This window comes from Camellia sinensis, chromosome 2, assembly GCF_055761805.1.
Source record: "Camellia sinensis isolate YWXY chromosome 2, ASM5576180v1, whole genome shotgun sequence".
NCBI classification, from domain to species: Eukaryota; Viridiplantae; Streptophyta; class Magnoliopsida; order Ericales; family Theaceae; genus Camellia; species Camellia sinensis.
The window spans coordinates 146,906,705-146,924,536 of NC_138962.1; the positions used below are offsets into that span (position 1 = coordinate 146,906,705).

General features: G+C 36.1%; 1 long non-coding RNA gene across 5 annotated transcripts; it reads left to right on the forward strand.

Annotated features, from left to right (window-relative positions):
- LOC114295302 (uncharacterized) lies at positions 1-12,264 on the forward strand. 5 transcript variants are annotated; one of them, XR_014361725.1, is made up of 5 exons: positions 1-457; positions 5,946-6,014; positions 6,206-6,503; positions 6,700-6,781; positions 10,664-10,754. It is a non-coding gene; the product is annotated as an uncharacterized LOC114295302 (long non-coding RNA). The 5 variants fall into 5 exon arrangements; XR_014361723.1 differs by lacking the exon at positions 10,664-10,754 and adding an exon at positions 10,093-10,517; XR_014361726.1 differs by lacking the exon at positions 10,664-10,754 and adding an exon at positions 10,093-10,517 and having other exon boundaries at positions 358-487.
- The last annotated feature ends 5,568 nt before the right edge of the window (positions 12,265-17,832 follow it).

Sequence of the window (17,832 nt, forward strand, 5' to 3'; positions counted from 1 at the left end):
CTCTATTTCCCCATTTCTCACTCGTAGCTCTAGGGTTTTACGGAGAAAAAATTTTGATGTCAAAAATCAAAATCAATGAACAAACTGATTTATTTCAGTTTAGCGAAGAAGAATCATTCAGAAGCATTGATTCATAAGTGCATTTATAAATCTATAACTATTATATAAAAGAACGGAAGCATACACCTCAATTGAATCTAACGCTATCTTATTGTCCATTTCACCCTTCTTGTGCGAAGAGAATATCAGTTGAACCAGGTGGCTATCTTGTTCGCACCGTTTGAAGATTGAAGGTCGATACTAGAAATTTTCTATTCGCTGAGTCCTATTTGAACGAAATCATCAGCCACTGCTCTCACTGTGGCCTATTAAGAGAGGAAATCACCGGACGTACAACGCCTACACTAGCTCCCCGCTTCATCACCATCGTCACCATGCTACAGAGATGAAGATATAAGTATTTTGCATCCAGCTCTGTATGTTTTTGGTGTGTAATCTTCTGACTGCTTGTTTGTCTTATATTGGGATATGCATACCTGATTTGTATTTATTGCTGTTTGTTTGTATTTATTGCTATTTGTTAGTGCAATAGACAAATTATGCACACTATATGCTTGATAAAATGCCTGACTAGCTGTCTGATTAAGCCAAACCCAATTTATAAACCAGTAAATTAATGGGTCTCAATAATTTAAATTCTGCTTATTATTTGGTGGTCAAAGTACCAGAACATTCTAATGAATTCGCAACTTCAGATAGCTAGAACTCGAAAGGGTTTCAAGATTAAAGGTTATTTAAAGCAAAAGATAGCTTTTTTCAGTATGGGCTTTGAATTTTGAAACCGAAATTGGATTATGAGAGATAGGAAAGTTGTTTTCTTTGTTTCTTGGAAGCTAGCAAAAACCACCAAAGAACAATCTAGAACCAAAAACAAACTGAAGAAAACTAAAGCACTTGTTGTAGAATTGAAAATTGGAAATTATGAGATTATGTATATATGTCTATATACAAAGAAAAATACCAAACCCAGATTGTATTGAATTAGAAAGAATAAGGAAATATGGAAGTCATAATAAATGATAATTCAAAAGTGCTTAAATATGTTTACCCACAAGAAAACAAAATGAACAAATTGCTATAATAATTGATAGAAAGTCCCCGAAGAGAAAAAGCATGCAAAAAAAGAGAGTAAACTTTGAGTTTTTATTGGTGTAGACCCATGAGAGACAACTTATTTTGTTAATTGTTGCTTATTCTTTGCGATTATGAGATGCCAATTGATGTTTACATATGACTTACTAAAATGACATATTGTCAATTACGGATTGTCAAGATCTTAAAATTCGTAATCTCTTTCTGCTTCTTCATCACATGTCCTTAAGAGCAGGCCTTAAGATGTCTTGGTTGTGAATAGATTTCTATAGTTCTATTTAAGATATGCTCATCCTATCACCAAATCTGCACAAATAACAACAAAACCAATAAGGAGCTGAAGGAGATAGAGTTATTGAGTCGACAAATTCAATTACCAATTTACCACCAGTGAACTTAATATGAAAACTAAATCAAATGGAATCACCAAACATTTTAGCATTCACAATTGCAGCAACAATAGTTATATTCATACAATTACTACTGCTATAGCGATCCCGGGTTTACCCTTGTTGTACAGTGATCCGGACATGTGTCCGTGGATGTTGGTAGTTGTTTATTTTCTAGTTTGCATCCTCTTTACTTTGTATATTGAGTTATAAGATGCGTTGGGCAGGTTTGTTTCAGGTTGGTTGCGTTTGGGAGCCTAGTGTTGCTGCCCAGATTTTTGGTCCTTCGCTCGAGCGAGGAGTATGTCGCTCGAGCGAGAGTGGTGTTGCGTCTGGTTCTGGACCTGAGAGTTGCATTTCCTGGCTCGAGCGAGCTTCTCGTGGCTCGAGCGGTCTGGGTTTTTCTTCGCTCGATCGAGAACTTCTTGGCTCGAGCGAGAGTTTTCTGTGTCTGGTCGCTCGAGCGACCAATCCTTCGCTCGAGCGAGCGTGTTTTATATCAGCGCACAGCAGCGTCTAAAACATCACTTTTTCACTTCTTTTCTTTGACCAAACCCTTAATCCGACACTCTCTCTCTCTAAACTTGCACTCTCTCTAAGGTTTGATCTCCCTAGGGTGTGAATCTAGCCTAGGGCCTTTGTTAAAAAGGTAGAGGGTGTTGAGAGCTTCGATTTAATCTGAAAAAGTTTGAATTTGGAGCAAGTTGATCTTGGAGTCTTCATCTCCTTTTGGGCTAAAACTTCAAGGTAGGGATATCCTACTCCTCTCTATGGGTTTTGTCTTTAAATTTTGGTATTTTGAGATGTTGGGCTTGGTTTGGTAATTTTGTGAAAGTTTGGGGCTTTTGTGTAATTTTACAAAAGTTGGGGTTTTATTCATAATAAACCTAGATGCATGTTTGGCATAGAAAAAAATGGAATGATTGTTGAATCATTGATGAAAATGGGACCTAAGGGTTGGAATAGTAATTATGGAAAATGGCCTAATTACATTGTTTAATTAATTGGGATAATTAATTGGTGAGAAATGAGGAAATGAAATGTTGATTGAATATCCATTTGTGCATTTATTTTCTGTTTTAGAAATAACTGCTTTGGGCTATCGGTGGAGGATAGTCGAGATTGTTGTAGACAATGCATGATGATTAGGTAAACGGAAACTAATCAATGGAATGTGTCATGGAACTTGACGGTTGATAGAATACATTAATTGTGTGTATTGTGTGATTGTATATAGAACCAATGTGTTTATATACGTTATGTGTAGAGGAGGAGATAGGGGATGTACTCCGCGGTTTAGGGGAAGATAGGGGATGTACCTCTAAACCGGATAAGTATTGGGAGGAGATAGGGGATGAACTCCGTAGACACAGCTCATATGCTTGTCTAGAGAAGTGAAAATAGAGCTCATATGCTTATCTTTGTGAAGTGTGGATGCAGCTTGTATGCTTATCTGCGGATATTGTTGTTATACATATCTGTTGAGAATGTGGATATAGTTTTTATGCTTATCTGAATGTGAGATATAGTAATTATACGTATCTGTGGAAATGATGATAGAGCTAATATGCTTATCTGTTGAAAAAGGGAAAATGAAATGTAATTGGGACTTGTAAGTCGTTGACATAAATATGTTATTTATGTGATTGTATCAGTGTTGACCAACTATCAATTGCTAATGTTTTAGTCATTGTCCATGGTTGGTTTAGTGCATTTCTACTGGGCTGTGGCTCACCCTATATGGGAATATCATTTTCAGGTGCAGGAAGCATGCCACCTCCAAGGACATAGCTTGGGAGGCTAGAGGCGGACATAGTATAGTTGTTTTACTTTTGATGTATTACGTAACTTCAAGCCAAGGGCTTAATGTGTAAACGAGTTAGTACTCTTTTGTTGAAACCAAGTGTTAACTTGGAAAGCTGTAAGCCCGTAGGGCATTTTGTTTTGATGTTAACATGTAATACTTATGTAATGAAACTCAATGAAATAAAGGAATGTGGTTAGTTTATATGTAAATGCATGTCTTATCTGATGGGTTTAATGTTATTATTTTGAGGGCGTTACAACTGCCAACCAAATATAGATGGTTATAAATATCTGAGTTCCAGCAAGCTTTCAATTATGGTGTCTAATGGTTTAAAGTGTACATGTGGTGGTGGGTTTATTGTTTTCTCACTTTGAATGTTTTTCTCTCTAAAACTAATACCAGCCTACTAAAAGCATCATTAAGCATGGAGAAGCCTTCCATTTCTGATTTTGACACACGCACATGCACACACAGAGCCCCACATATCAGTCAAAAGTTTTTGATGGCATGCAATTTTTTAAATTTATTTTTCTTGTTCATCTTACGTGGAGATTGCATCTTTCTCAAAGTTTTTGCATCTTTTTGATGGCATGCTATTTGGTTATCTAGGCCTTGGAATTTTGTGCCAAATGACTTTACATTAGTCTATATATCTCATTTTCTTGTTGATTTTGAGAATTTAATAACTCTCTAATTCTTTGTCTTTAACAACCAATTCTATACATATCCCAACTTCCTAAATTACATCTGTGCTTACAGTTCATTGATTGCGAATCAGCCAATAGTGATAGCTTTTTGGTGCTTCTATTTTTTTTTTCTCAGGTTTTCTTTTTTATTTCTAACTTCTAGATTTTGTGATTCCATTTATATAGAGCCAATTCCAATAAAAAAGGTACAAGATTAACTAGATTCAAACTGAATAATGATGCAAATTCTGAAAATGCTTTTATAAGTGTTCAAAATATACTGTATACATAACAGGAATAAAATGGTTAGCATATAGTACTGTCATGTTGCTTTCACTAAACATTGATGGTTAATATCACGGGTTGCACTAATTAGAGACCACAATAGCTTAATTTAATGGTGCATCTTGATCAATAGAAGCCATTTCCTTTCTTGGAATATAATACTTAAAAAAGCAGTTGATTGTGCAATGTTTTTTAATCCCAGGTAAGTTGGGATTTGGATAGATTACCCTTTAGTTAGAAAAAAAGTGGGTACAATGAGGCCACGAACTGTTGCCATTGCCAAGGAAAATATAAAATCTTCACTCCAGTTGAAGATCACATAATCAACTGAAACTTTTCCACTTAAATTAAAAACATATAAATACATGCCAAACCTCATCTTTGTGCTATATTTGAACTTTTTGTGTGTGTTGTGCTCCCCCATTCTATGACACCCAAATACATGGTGCACACTTCATTAGTGAATTTTGTATTGGTCTTCGAGACAATGTTACTCTTTAGTAAATTTGTTTTACTAACTTGCTCGTGATTTTGATGATTAGCAATGTATTCAAAAGAGATAAGACCCCCATGTATTTTTTAGTTCCAGCATTGATATCAAAATGTCAACGGTTTGAGACAAAATGTCAACAACCCCATGCAATTTTTAGTTTCAGCATTGACAATTCCACATGGTTCGTAAGGAGTTGTTCCTAATATTTGAGTAAACTCTTCTTATTTGTTTCTTCTTGTTCTCTACATTGATATCAATGGTTTGTAGGGAATTGTTCCAAATGTTTGTGGAAATTCTTGTCATTCATTTCTTTTTCTTTATTTATTATTTTTTTGGGTGCAAAATGTTGCCATTCACTTCATATTGCATTCTTTGAACCATTGATGAGACTTTGAAAATTTTAAAATCTCCAATTGGATCGAGAAGAGCAGCATACTATTTCTATTTCAAACTCAGAATGGGTCGCATGCTGAACTCTGACCAACACATATTTTTGTTACATTGAGTTCTGTTTCATGTTTGAGATTAGATGCAAACCTAAATTATGTAGAACTTGTTTTAGTGGTTCTATGTGATTCTACGAAAAATCAAAGATACTTGTATGCATTTGAATTATGAAAATATGCCTTACACTTTTCTTTTTTAGAAGTTCGACCGTCTTATGCCCTATCTCAACTAGTGTACTGTGTTTTGTATTCCATCTTTGCCTGCTTAAACTTTTTGAACATCTCTGAGTATCATGGTCAAAATTCATCATAGGTATCTGATGAGATTTGATTCAAATATGTGAGAGAAACCATTAGCCAGGTGATAAGCTCACGGTATAAGAAAGTTTTTTTAACTAATTTTTCTATCCCAATATTTGCTCTTCGTGGATTGAGCCCATACTTTTAAAATTTATTTGGCAGATTGAGTTTGTAATCAAATGAATCTGTTACATAAACTTGATGTTCAGTCCACCCCTCTTAACACCCTCGGTTGAATGTGACGTTGTTGCCCATACATTGAGATATAAACTACAGACAAGTTTCCTAGCAAGGAATTAGCTGAAAATCAGTTTTCTCTGCTCTATTTTCATTTTCTGTTTTGATTCTGTAATTTTCTTTTTCTTCCTTTTTGTTGATTTTGTTAAGGTTAGCAACCTAGAATCCAAGAAGGGGCAGCTGATTGGGATGAAAATTGGGACACGTTTGAAGATGAAGGTATGTCAAACAGTTTTCATATAGGATTAGGTGGACATTTAGCTTGAGTATCTTTTTGTCAAGAAGTGTTTGATGATGGATCTTTGAGTGTCTGCACTACTTGGTACTCTTCTTTTCATTTAAAATGCATCTAATGCCTCCCTTTTTTGATTGGCCTAAATGTTTTGTGGATTGAAAATTTTCTGGTATAGGGAATCTGAAGCCAACATGTGCAAGTTGTAGTTGTATTATAATTTTGATGAACTCTTGCCACTTTGGAGTTTCACATTTGTCAAAGAGCTCACTCTTAATGTGGAAAATGTTGTGGCTCCTCTTCAGTTGTTAGTAAAGCATCTTCCACAAAAGAGGGTGTACATCTTTCATTAACAAATGCTGATCATAAATCAGAAACACCACCAAATGGAGGGGAAGGATTGCCGATGACGCTCATAGCGAAGACAGTGTAGAACTTCAGTGCAAATGGTTCACGCATGCTAGAGACACCTAGAGGTACAAGTTTTAATTTGCATCTTTTTTTGTATTTTCCTTCTGCGTTGGATTTGAAATTTTTTATTGGTGTCCGAACCTTTAAACCATTGCACGGCATCTATCTACACCTATTGTTTTATTTGAAAATCTGAATTTCTACATGATTTTATTGGTGCCCTGAACACGGGGGCGTTGAATCTGTGTTCTCTGGGGACAGAAGTGTTGATGAACGAACCTGGGGTGCATTTGACGCTCATGATACCGACTTAGGCTGGGACTTCAGTTCTGGTCCTGTAAAGGTATATGAATACTTCTTGATTTGAGTGGCAATCCAGTTTGCCCTGTGCATTAATTAGAGATGCAGTGCAGCCATGCATGATGCATGTGAAGTTTTGATCCATATCCCTTCGCTCATTCAGTCTCACTTTTCTTAGGCATTGTCCATGAGAATCCTTTTTCCAGAATTTTTGGTTTAATGTTCTTTTGTAGATCATTTTTTTCCAAAAAAAAAAAAAAAAAAAAAAACCAAGAATCAAATATTTCATACATATGAAGGTTTGATCCATATCCTTTCTGAAATATTTTTGACTTACCATAAAGAAAGGGATGTTTGTGTGTATATAGTTTTTGTCTACAACAGGGAATGACAACATTACCAAGGCAATTGGTAAGTAAAATTAATGGAGTATTGTTTTCAAATAAATCAGTAGTTGCTTGGATATTCAAAGTGACGGGCAAGGACACACATACATATATTGCATATAATTACAGTCATTTATTTCATTTCGCGACGTTGTTAACGTATATAATTGAAATATATATGTAAGATTATGTATAGAGAAAAAATTAAACATAGTACATTTTTCGCGTGGGGGTTCAACTAGTTTATTTTTTAAGAAAAGATTTATGGTAAAACAGATTTATGATTTGGGCTTTCTTTCTTTTGTGCTTTTCTTGATTGAGCAAAAACCATCAGGCTTTGTAGAGTTTGAGAAACACAAAACCCAATCATACATTCTTCTAGAATGTATGATTGGGCGTGTGCGATCGATCTGTGGGGCTGGACTCCTCCGACTTCGAGCTTTGTCTTTCCAGACTCTGGTTCTGTGTGCAAATCAAATTTGATAATTCCAGTGACTCTTAATTGAATTTTGTATGTTAATGTTTGTTCTTCTGTGTTTGGAGTTCAATAGTGTGGGTTTGTACTCATATTACTTCATGCTGTTTAGATCCAATAAATTCCCTGTTAAGTTGTACACAAAGTAAATAATATGCAGGCTGATGCAGCAGTAGTTATGGATTGTCATACGTTTTTGCTCAAACTTATGTCTTTAGTTGGCTTTTCTTGTCAATACATGCTTAATCCTTTGATGGACTATTGGTATAAAGAAATTTTCCATGTACCAAAAAAATAAAATAAAAGTAGTAAGTTCCTTTTCTAATGAATTATAAAAACATATTTCTTTATTTTAATTTTATGGACAAATAAATGGACTGGCACTTAGCATTAATTTACCTTTTCGAATGAATTATAAAAACATAATTCTGCATTTTAATTTATGCACAAATAAGTGGACTGGCACTTGGCATTTTGCCACTGTTGTAATCATAGTTTCATTCTTTTTACTCAGCTGCATATGAATGTACGGTGGTGTTAACCTGACTTTGATTTCTCTTTTTTCATCTTTGATTGAGGCTTATTAATTTAGTGCATTTGCGGTCCAGTTTTGGTGCTAAAGTGGCACATTAAACACTTAAGAGTTGCTGTTCAGTTCTTGTAGCTGCTAGGTGCTCTGTGTACTGTTATGAGCAGCAGTAGTAGTTTGACATGTGAAAAATCTAGAAATCCCCTAGATGTTGATTTGTGATTATGTATCAATTTTAAGCAGAATATAACAATCCCAATCAAACAATCAAACAATCAAGACAAAGAGACACAACAATTTTAACGTGGAAAAAACCACAATTGGACACCTCCAACTGTGATCAAAAAACCACGGGCAACAGCCACAAGACAATCCACTAAGAAGAATAAAAGGAATTACACAGGTATACTCTCAATTACCTAGCGAATCCACCACGCCTAATTGAACCAACCTTTATGTGCCTCTTCCAACCCCATCTTCACCACGGAATTGTCTTTCTGATGCCACTCCGGATTCCACCAAAGCTTCAGGCTCGAATTCTTCAGAATCCACAACTGAAGAACAACTCTCTCTTTTGTGTATAACCAACAAACCTTTGATGTACTCTCTTTATGTTATAAGTTGAATACTCAATAAAAACATCAAAGAAAAACTCCCAAAGTATCCCCAGATATAAACCCTAGAAACCAAAAAGAAGATCTGGAGCAGTTATCCTAAAATCTGACCCAACACGCGAATTTATAGAATCTGTCCCGCGATCTCCGCTCGAGCTCAACACAGCCCGCTCAAGCGGACTGACCAAAAAACTGCGTGTGAACAAACTGAGATGCGCTCGAGCGTAGGAGAATCCGCTCGAGCGTAAAATCACACCCACCAGTATTTTTTCAGGCGACTGCAGAGATGCTGAGAGCTTCCAATCCCCGCTCGAGCGCCCGTTTTCCCGCTCGAGCGGACAGGCCAAAACTGGAAAAACTGGAAAAAAATTAACATGATCGAACAGGCAACTTTGAATGCATTTTTGCATTTTGCTTCGGGGGCGCTGCCCCTCGACCCCGCCGTGGCGCTGCCCCGGACCCGCCAAGGGGCGCTGCCCCCTGGACCCCCGCGAGCTGACCGGGCAGCTCGATCCCCGTCATAATCAGCGAAGTGGCAATCTTGAAAGCTTTATCATCACAAACTTCTCTGAAATGCTTGATTCGGGTTGGATTCGCATCTAACAACTCATAGCCTCACTGAAATAAAAATGCGAATAAAATTACAACTCAAAGGAGTTTTGTCAAACGGGATTGCCAAGAAATAAAACCTAACAACATGGTTCTTATACAAACTATTTGGTTCATGGTATGTCAAATGGTCTATGTTACTCTTAAGTTCTGCCTATGCTAAATTCAACATTGCAGTAACGACCTCTCTATTGAATTCATTCTCTACAAAGTTATTTTTTATGTCTTTGGAATTCAAATATGAATTTAAGAAAATTTGAGACCTTTGTATGGCCAGTCTATTATGAGTCTGGTTTTATAATTTGAATTTTTTTTTTATAAAAAATATTATGTAATTTTGTGTATATTATTTATAAAAAAAAAATTAGATCGATTTGATAATCATGACTTTATTCGTTGTAATGAAATTCCCTATTCATGTTTTACTTTCTCTCTTATTTTAGCACTTTGTCCTTCTCTTTTAATTATGTTGTGAGAAAAAGAGTGTTGAACATACCAATTTACATTGGCACCTCTATGAAAGAAGATTTATTTAGTGCTCATATATTCATTTTAGTATGATGTTTATTCTAAGTTCACTAATAGGATTTGGCCTACAGTTCAGAAAAAGATTATAAAATAGAGAATATGACAAATAGGACCTTCTACTATCCACAAATCTTGCATACTGTGGATTTTCCATTATTGAGTATTTTTCTATTTGTTGTCCATTCCCATGTTGTATTTTTTCTTGGTTTGTAGGGTTCAAAAGATGGACAAGAGTTTGATGATGATAAAAGATAGGTTGAAAAGTAAAGAGTATCAACAAGGTGTTAAGTCATTTATTGAATTTGCTATGAAGAATTTAGGCCCAAAGGATGACATTCGTTGTCCGTGTGTCGATTGCTTGAATGGCACAAAATTTAGTCGACAAGTTGTATGGTTGCATTTGATTCGAAGAGAAATCGCGTGTTCTTATAGAACTTGGGTGCACCACAGGGAACATGCTTCCATGTGTCGTGATGATATTGACATTATTGTTTTGAATTCAAGCTAATAGGATACTTCATTAAGGTTTGAGTTGTCACTTTCATGTTAATATGCTTCCGCTGTGTTGATGAAATTTATGTTCTTAACAATAAAAAGTATCAGCATCAAAGAATTGATTTGAAAATACTTCATTTGCATACCCAGGTCAAAGTTGGGGTATTGTCAAGTGAGACATGTTTTGTGAGACATGTCTTGTTTATAAATAAATGGTTTGTGTATATCATTTTCACTGTTGCTTATGGGATTTGTTTAATTTGAAATTTTGTATCCATACTTTCAATAGGTTTTGATTTGTAATATTAGGAGACTTAGCAACTGAGGGCGTGGTGTTTCGATACTTTGAAGGACTTCATTCTGATGTGGAAATAGGTAAGCACCAGTTTTCTATGAAATATTCACTTTCCCTGAATTGATTAGGAATAGTCACTGGCAGTTAATCAATTATGAAACAATTGAACAGAGTACCTAAATGGTTGGGTTTAACATAGAGTAGATTAGCACAACAAGCTTGGGCTTCACAAACATTCATTTAAGTTAATTGAAAAAAAAAATTAAAATAATCCAACATAAATAATCCAACTTCGTTGAAAACGGGCGTTCGAGAGGCAAAAATGTAAAACAGCCACCGAACCACACTATGGATGTCAGGGGTAGCTTCCTCGTAACACATAGGACCTGTGGGGACAGACGGCATGTAATTAACACACGTAGGTTGGGAGTTGGAGTAAAAAATGCCTTGAACTTAGTCGAAAAAAGGCGTTCGGGGGGTGAAAATGCAAAACAGCCCCTGAACCACTCTGAATGTCACAAATAGCTTCCTCGTGACACATAGGACCTGTGGGGATAGACAGGATGTAATTAGCACATGTAGGTTGGGAATTGGAGTAAAAAATGCCTTAAACTTAGTCAAAAAAAGCCGTTTGAGGGGCGAAAATGCAAAACATCCCCCGAATCACTCTGTGGATGTTACAGGAAGCTTCCTCGTGACACATAGGACCTGTGGGGACAAACGGCATGTAATTAGCACACGTAGGTTGGGAGTTGGAGTCAAACATGCCTTAAACTTAGTCAAAAAAAGCGTTTGGGGGTGAAAATGCAAAAAAGCCCCGGAACCACTCTATGGATGTCACGGATAGCTTCCTCATGATACATAGGACCTGTAGGGACAGACGGAATGTAATTAGCACACGCAGGTTCGGAGTTGGAGTAAAAAATGCTTGAAACTTAGTCGGAAAAAGGCGTTCGGGTGGCTAAAATGCAAAACAACCCCCGATTCACTTTATGGATGTTACGGGAAGCTTTTTCGTGACACATAGGACCTATGGGGACAGACGGCATGTAATTAGCACACGTAGGTTGGGAGTTGGAGTAAAAAATGCCTTAAATTTAGTCGAGAAAAGGCATTCGGGGGGTGAACATGCAAAACAGCCCCCGAACCAATCTATGGCTATCACGGGCAACTTCCTCGTAACAAATAGGACATGTGGCAGCTTCCTCATGACTCTATGGACATGTGAATATATTTTAGTCGTGAGTTGCATGTATTTTATTTTACCTTGATAAAGAAGAACAAGAAGCAACAAATTGGCTGGAAAAGAAGAATAACCATGGTTAATGAGGTGTATGTTCAAAAAAAAGTTTGGTTCCTTTGCTTTTTCAGGACTGAAGACCTTTTCTTTAGAAACTCTATTTTTGCTTTCAGTGTTGCTTTCTGCAATAAAGAGAGTATTGCAAAGGTATTTTTGCTTCAAGGAAATTTTTGTCTATTTTAGGCCATTTGTTTTGATGTAATATAATTTACACTAAAAATAATTTCATGTAGAATAATTTACATCTCTTATTTTTTAATGTTTGGCTTCAACTCTAAATAATTCAAATCACAAATCTCAAGGAAGGCTACCAATTAGCTATTGCTCTGCTATTTGTACATAAAAATAAATATATCACAGATTGTTTGAGGAACCAAAAATAGACAGTGAATCAGAATGGCATGCATCATCACCATGTAAACCAACCAATTAAGGAAAAGAAGAAATAGAAGCTGAAACTGGGGGAGACCATTTTCTTTTTCGTTGTAATTAATATTTTCCCCTTTTTATTATGTTTATTATTTCTAATTGTTATTTTTGACTGTGACACTAAAAACACAAAAGGAAATTTTTGCCATAACTTATCTCTTCTAAGCACCATCATTTTAAACTCGAAGGGTACAACAACTTGAACAATTAAATGCAAACTTTAGCACAGGCCTTATATAAATACACATTTCTATTGGCTTACTATTACCCGACCTCATACAAAGGCCATGAAACATGGAGGAAAGCTTTTTTTTCATTACAATATAGTAACAGTTATGTCCTTGGCCAGTGGTCAGCCACCAACCACCTCATTATATCATGCAGACACAAAGCATCAAACATATTCTCACATTAATCATTCTTTTAATAATGAATTAGAAATGCTTGTTAATCAAGTCCATGAAACTCTAATATGTTTATTTATTCACCATTCACACTTCAAATCTCCATTTCAACAACAGTGGAGTTGAGGTGATAGGTGATTACAAGTCCAAAGGTATTGCTTATATACCCTTTCCTCGAGTTTAGGCAAGAGAGAGGGAAGTGAATCTAGAGAGGAGAAGAAACCTTAGTTTCAAATTTATAAGGTTCACCATTCACATAGTAAGATTTAAAAATGAAAAAGAAGACAATATGCTTGAATGAGAAATCTCTCTTCATGTGGGAACTATTTCCCATCCATTTTGCTCAAAAAACACTAAACTAAAGTCTCACAAGAAAAACAAAACTTCCTGCCCACACTCCAAAATATAGGTCATTATGATCAAGGCATGCTTTTCAACCTGTTCCCCCTCAAGGATATTATAACAGCAAGAAAACGAAAGAATCTTACAGCAACTAATCCAAGTAGTTTCATTTCTAAAATAAGTTTTCTTGAGCAATATTTTACATACCTCTGGATGCACAATACCAAAAGTGCCTATGCACTTCCCTTTGTAAATGATTCTAGCTTGTCTACCCAGAAGAAACTTCATGCAATTGTTCCATAGGTCAATTAAAAGAGAATGTGTAGAAGAGGTAAGACTTACATCTGTACATTGGGAATAGTAGCCTGCATTGATCCCTAGGTTTTAGAAATGGTGTCCTAATTACTTTCATAACTCTGTCAAAAACGCCTTAAACTTAATTGGAAAAAGGCATTTGGGGGGCGAAAATGCAAAATAACCCTTGAACCAGTCTGTGGATATTACGGTCAGGTTCCTCGGGACAAATAGGACTTGTAGAGACAGACAGGATGTAATTAGCACACATACATTGGGAGTTAGAGTCGAAAACGCCTTAAACTTAGTTGAAAAAGGCCACTCAGGGAGCAAAAATGCAAAACAACCCCCAAACTACTCTATGGATGTCGCGTGTAGCTTCCTCATGAAAAATAGAACATGTGGGGACAGACGGCATGTAATTAGCACACGTAGGTTAGGAGTTAAAGTAAAAAATACCTTCAACTTAGTCAAAAAATGGCATTCGGGGACAAAAATGCAAAATAAACCCCGAACCACTGTGGATGTTACGGGCAGGCTCCTCGTGACAAATATGCCTTGTGGGAACAAAAAGGCGGTTGGGGGGAGAAACTGCAAAACAACCCCCGAATCACGTTGTGGATGTTATGGGCAAGTTCCTCCTGACAAATAGGACTTGTGGGGACAAACTAGATGTAATTAGCACACGTACATTGGGAGTTAGAGTTGAAAATGCCTTAAACTTAGTCGAAAAAGGCCGTTCAGGGGGTGAAAATGCAAAACAGCCCCTGAACCACTCTATAGATGTCACGGGCAGCTTCCTCATGAAAAATAGGACCTGTGGGGACAGACGGCATGTAATTAGCACACATAACTTGGGAGTTAGAGTAAAAAAATGTCTTAAACTTAGTCGGAAAAAAACTGGAGGAGAGGTTTGTAAAAGCAAATCAAATCCATAGCTTTGTGGTATATATATATATATATATTGTGCCATGTGGTAGGTTGTATTACCCAAGTGGATAGAAAAATGATGAAACAAAAATTCACAATGATGGCAACCCTAGGTGCTCTGTTGGTTCTTGAGATTAGAAAGAAAGTGAAATTAAGTTGTTCAATAATCTTTTCATCTAAATTTAGCCAATTTCAGGCCTTGTTCGGTTTGTTTTTCAGAAAAAATTTTAAAAAAAATTCTCTACAAACAAATTTTCAAGAGTAATCAAACCAAACAAATTTTTCCAAAAAAAATCTCAAAATTTTGTTTGGTTACCTACTTTTCAAAATCATTCTCTCTCTCATACACATCAAATCAATTACTTTTTTTAAACTATCTCCCCAAAACAATTTTCCAAAATCATTTCTGAAAAAAGGCAAACCAAACAAATTTTCGTACTTTTTATCTCAAAAACTACTCTACAAACACAAACCAAACACACCCTCAGTTTTTCTTGCTTGCAAACTAATAAAGACTACCCATGAATCAACCATGTATGTCTCTATACGCATGTACAAATATATATATATATATATATACATCCATGAATGAAATGAAATAATTATGAAGTTCTTGAAAGAAGACCCTAAACACTATTGTTACAATTAGGCTTATGTGTTGGGGCTATGTGATTGGGGTCAATCAATCAATATGCAAACATCTACCACACTGATTGAACTTGGAAGATTAGCAAATTGATGAAAAAATGATGAAATAGAAAAGCTCAAAAGATGCAACCCTAGGTGCTTTGTTTGGTTATCGAGATAAAAATAAAGAAAGTGAAATTCAGTTATTATATAAATTTCGCCAACATTTTTCAGTTTTTCTTTCTTGCAACTTGAAGGCCCATGAATGAATGAATTCTTACATGTATGGATCTCTATAAACATATATACGAGTTATGTTATTCTTCCATGAATGCAGTTTAGATTCTTCGTAGACAGAGTTACATTATCCTCAAATGTTATATGGAACTAATGGGTGTATTTTTTTTTGTAGATGTCTTTTGTCATGGATTTGTGGATATTCCATTTTTGTGTACGGAGGATAATTTCCACTTTTGTATAATCTCGCTTTTTTGTTGTCCTTTGCTTTTTGTGTGGATTTGTATTACTAGTACAAAATGCTTTTGACATGGTACATAATACTTTTGGCATGGAACAGACAATTATTGCCATGATATATAGATCACTTTTGTTGTGGCACGAATTATCATGGTAATTTGTACCATGCCAAATGATTTGGCATGGTAGTAAATATATTTGTGTACGGAGGACATGATTTTCATATGATTATTTGTTCTATGTGGAATTATTATTTTAAATTGGAATATACTTGATTTGTAATGATCTAGAATTTTTCCCTCCACCCGAGTAGGGGAGTTGACGCTCGAGCGGACTTGAGAGGCTCCCAGCATTTTTGCAGTCTGTCCAAAATTCTGAGAGTCGTGAATTCCTGCTCGAGTGTAGGAGTGGTCGCTCGAGCGGACGGCTTTGTTGGTCTGAGAGCTCGAGCGTGGAAAGTGAGATTGCCCTTGACATTTTTATTAGTGTATTTGGAACCTCCTTATTTTATTTTGGGGTATTGATTGAAGTGGCAACATGATGGTAAAGTAAGAGTGAACCAAGAATTTAATTCGAATAATTTTTCCTACGAACAACCGTCACTCTTTTGCCTTTTCTTTTTCCACACTTTGAATTTGGATGAGGCTAGAACCATTGAAAAGCTTGTTTCCGGGGCTTCAATTTGGACACAAGAATGACCTAAAACGGAGTCCGGAGAGAGAGTTACGCCTGTTTGAAGTTTTGGAATCTGTGCTGGAAGCAGTTACGCTCGAGCGGGAAAAGAGACGCTTGAGCGAACTGTGCGAATTCAGCGACTTAAAAAGTGATTTTCTAGATCATTCCTTACACTTTCTTTTTCCCTCTTCCTTCCTCTCATCCTAGGTCCGAAAACCTAGCCCTCAAAACTTTGATTTCATCCATTTTTACCAACAAATCCACCATGGATCTTGCATCAAGGATGAAGAATAAGAGAAGATCAACATTTTCAACCAATTGGTTTTTGGATTTTGCGAAGGATTCTTCTTGGAGCCTTGATTTCTTGCTTGATTCTTGAGGTAGGGGTCCTAGTTCTTCTTCAATACTTGCATTAATAGATAGATTTGTAGTATTTTGATTATAGAAATACAAACTCTCCATTTTTTAGCATATAGTGTACATCATGAGATTTGGGGGTTTAGGGTTTGAAGTGTTGGGGGTTCAATTGTTGGGTTAATATGGTGGATTATGAACCTTAGGTGTATAATCAAGGGAGAAATTGGAATTAAAGGTAGTGGTGTGAGAAGTTTCAATTTCTTTGAAATTCTTGATTTTTCTTAAAAACCCTAGGTTGATTCATGATGATAATTAATGATTTTGCCCAAATTGAAAGTAGAATCACGAAATTGAGGTATTGAATTATATATATACAAGTTTAATTGAATTTTGGAAATGTTTGAAAATTATGTTAAAAATTAGCGAATGAACCTTGTTATGGGCATTGTAAATCATGTTATAATATGAAATGACTTTGGGGGAAAAGATGTGTTAATGATATAGATGACATAAACTTGGTTATGGAATGTTGAAGTGGGATTCAAGAATTTATCTTCAATTATGTTGAATTGCAAATAGTGTTGTTGAATTAAGTTGTGTTGACTTATGTTGAATTAAGTTGTATTGAGTCATGTTGAATTGAATTGTGTTGAACTATGATGAATTGTGTTTGAATCAAGTTGAGTTGTGTTTGAATCAAGTTGAATTGTGTCGAGTTGAGTGGTGTTGGGTGTGTTGGGTTGAGTTGAGTTGTGTTGAGTGTGTTGAGTTTGGGTTGAGTTGTGTTGAGTGGTGTTATGTTGGTACCCACGCGGGGAGTTGAAAAATGGTTTTTCAGTGCCCACGATCGTCCGTATAATAGCCGGTTAATGTGGGGAATGGTTTTAAAAATTGAAGAAAAAGGTTTTAGGGGGCCCACGTCCCGCCGTAGAGTAGCCGGCAAATGTGGGGGTGATTTTGGATTAAAGGTGCCCAATTATCCTGTCTAGGCTTATCGCTGGACGAATGTGGGAAAATATTTTTTGGTGTCCACAGAGTCCCGCTGTATAGTAGCCGGCGAAAGTGGAAAATAATTTTTGGGTGTCCACACAGTCCTGCCGTATTGTAGCCAGCAAAAGTGGAAAAGCGGATAGTTTTCGAAATTGTTTTGGGTGCCCACATCCCGCCGTATAGTAGCCGGCAAATGTGGGGGATGGTTTTAAAAAGTTGAAAAATGGTTTTTGGAAAAACATGGATTTTGGAAGAAAATGGCTTTTGAGAAAATGATTTTTGGAAGTTCACTTCCCGTCGTATAGTAGCCTGCGAAAGGTGAAAAGTGTTATGAATTG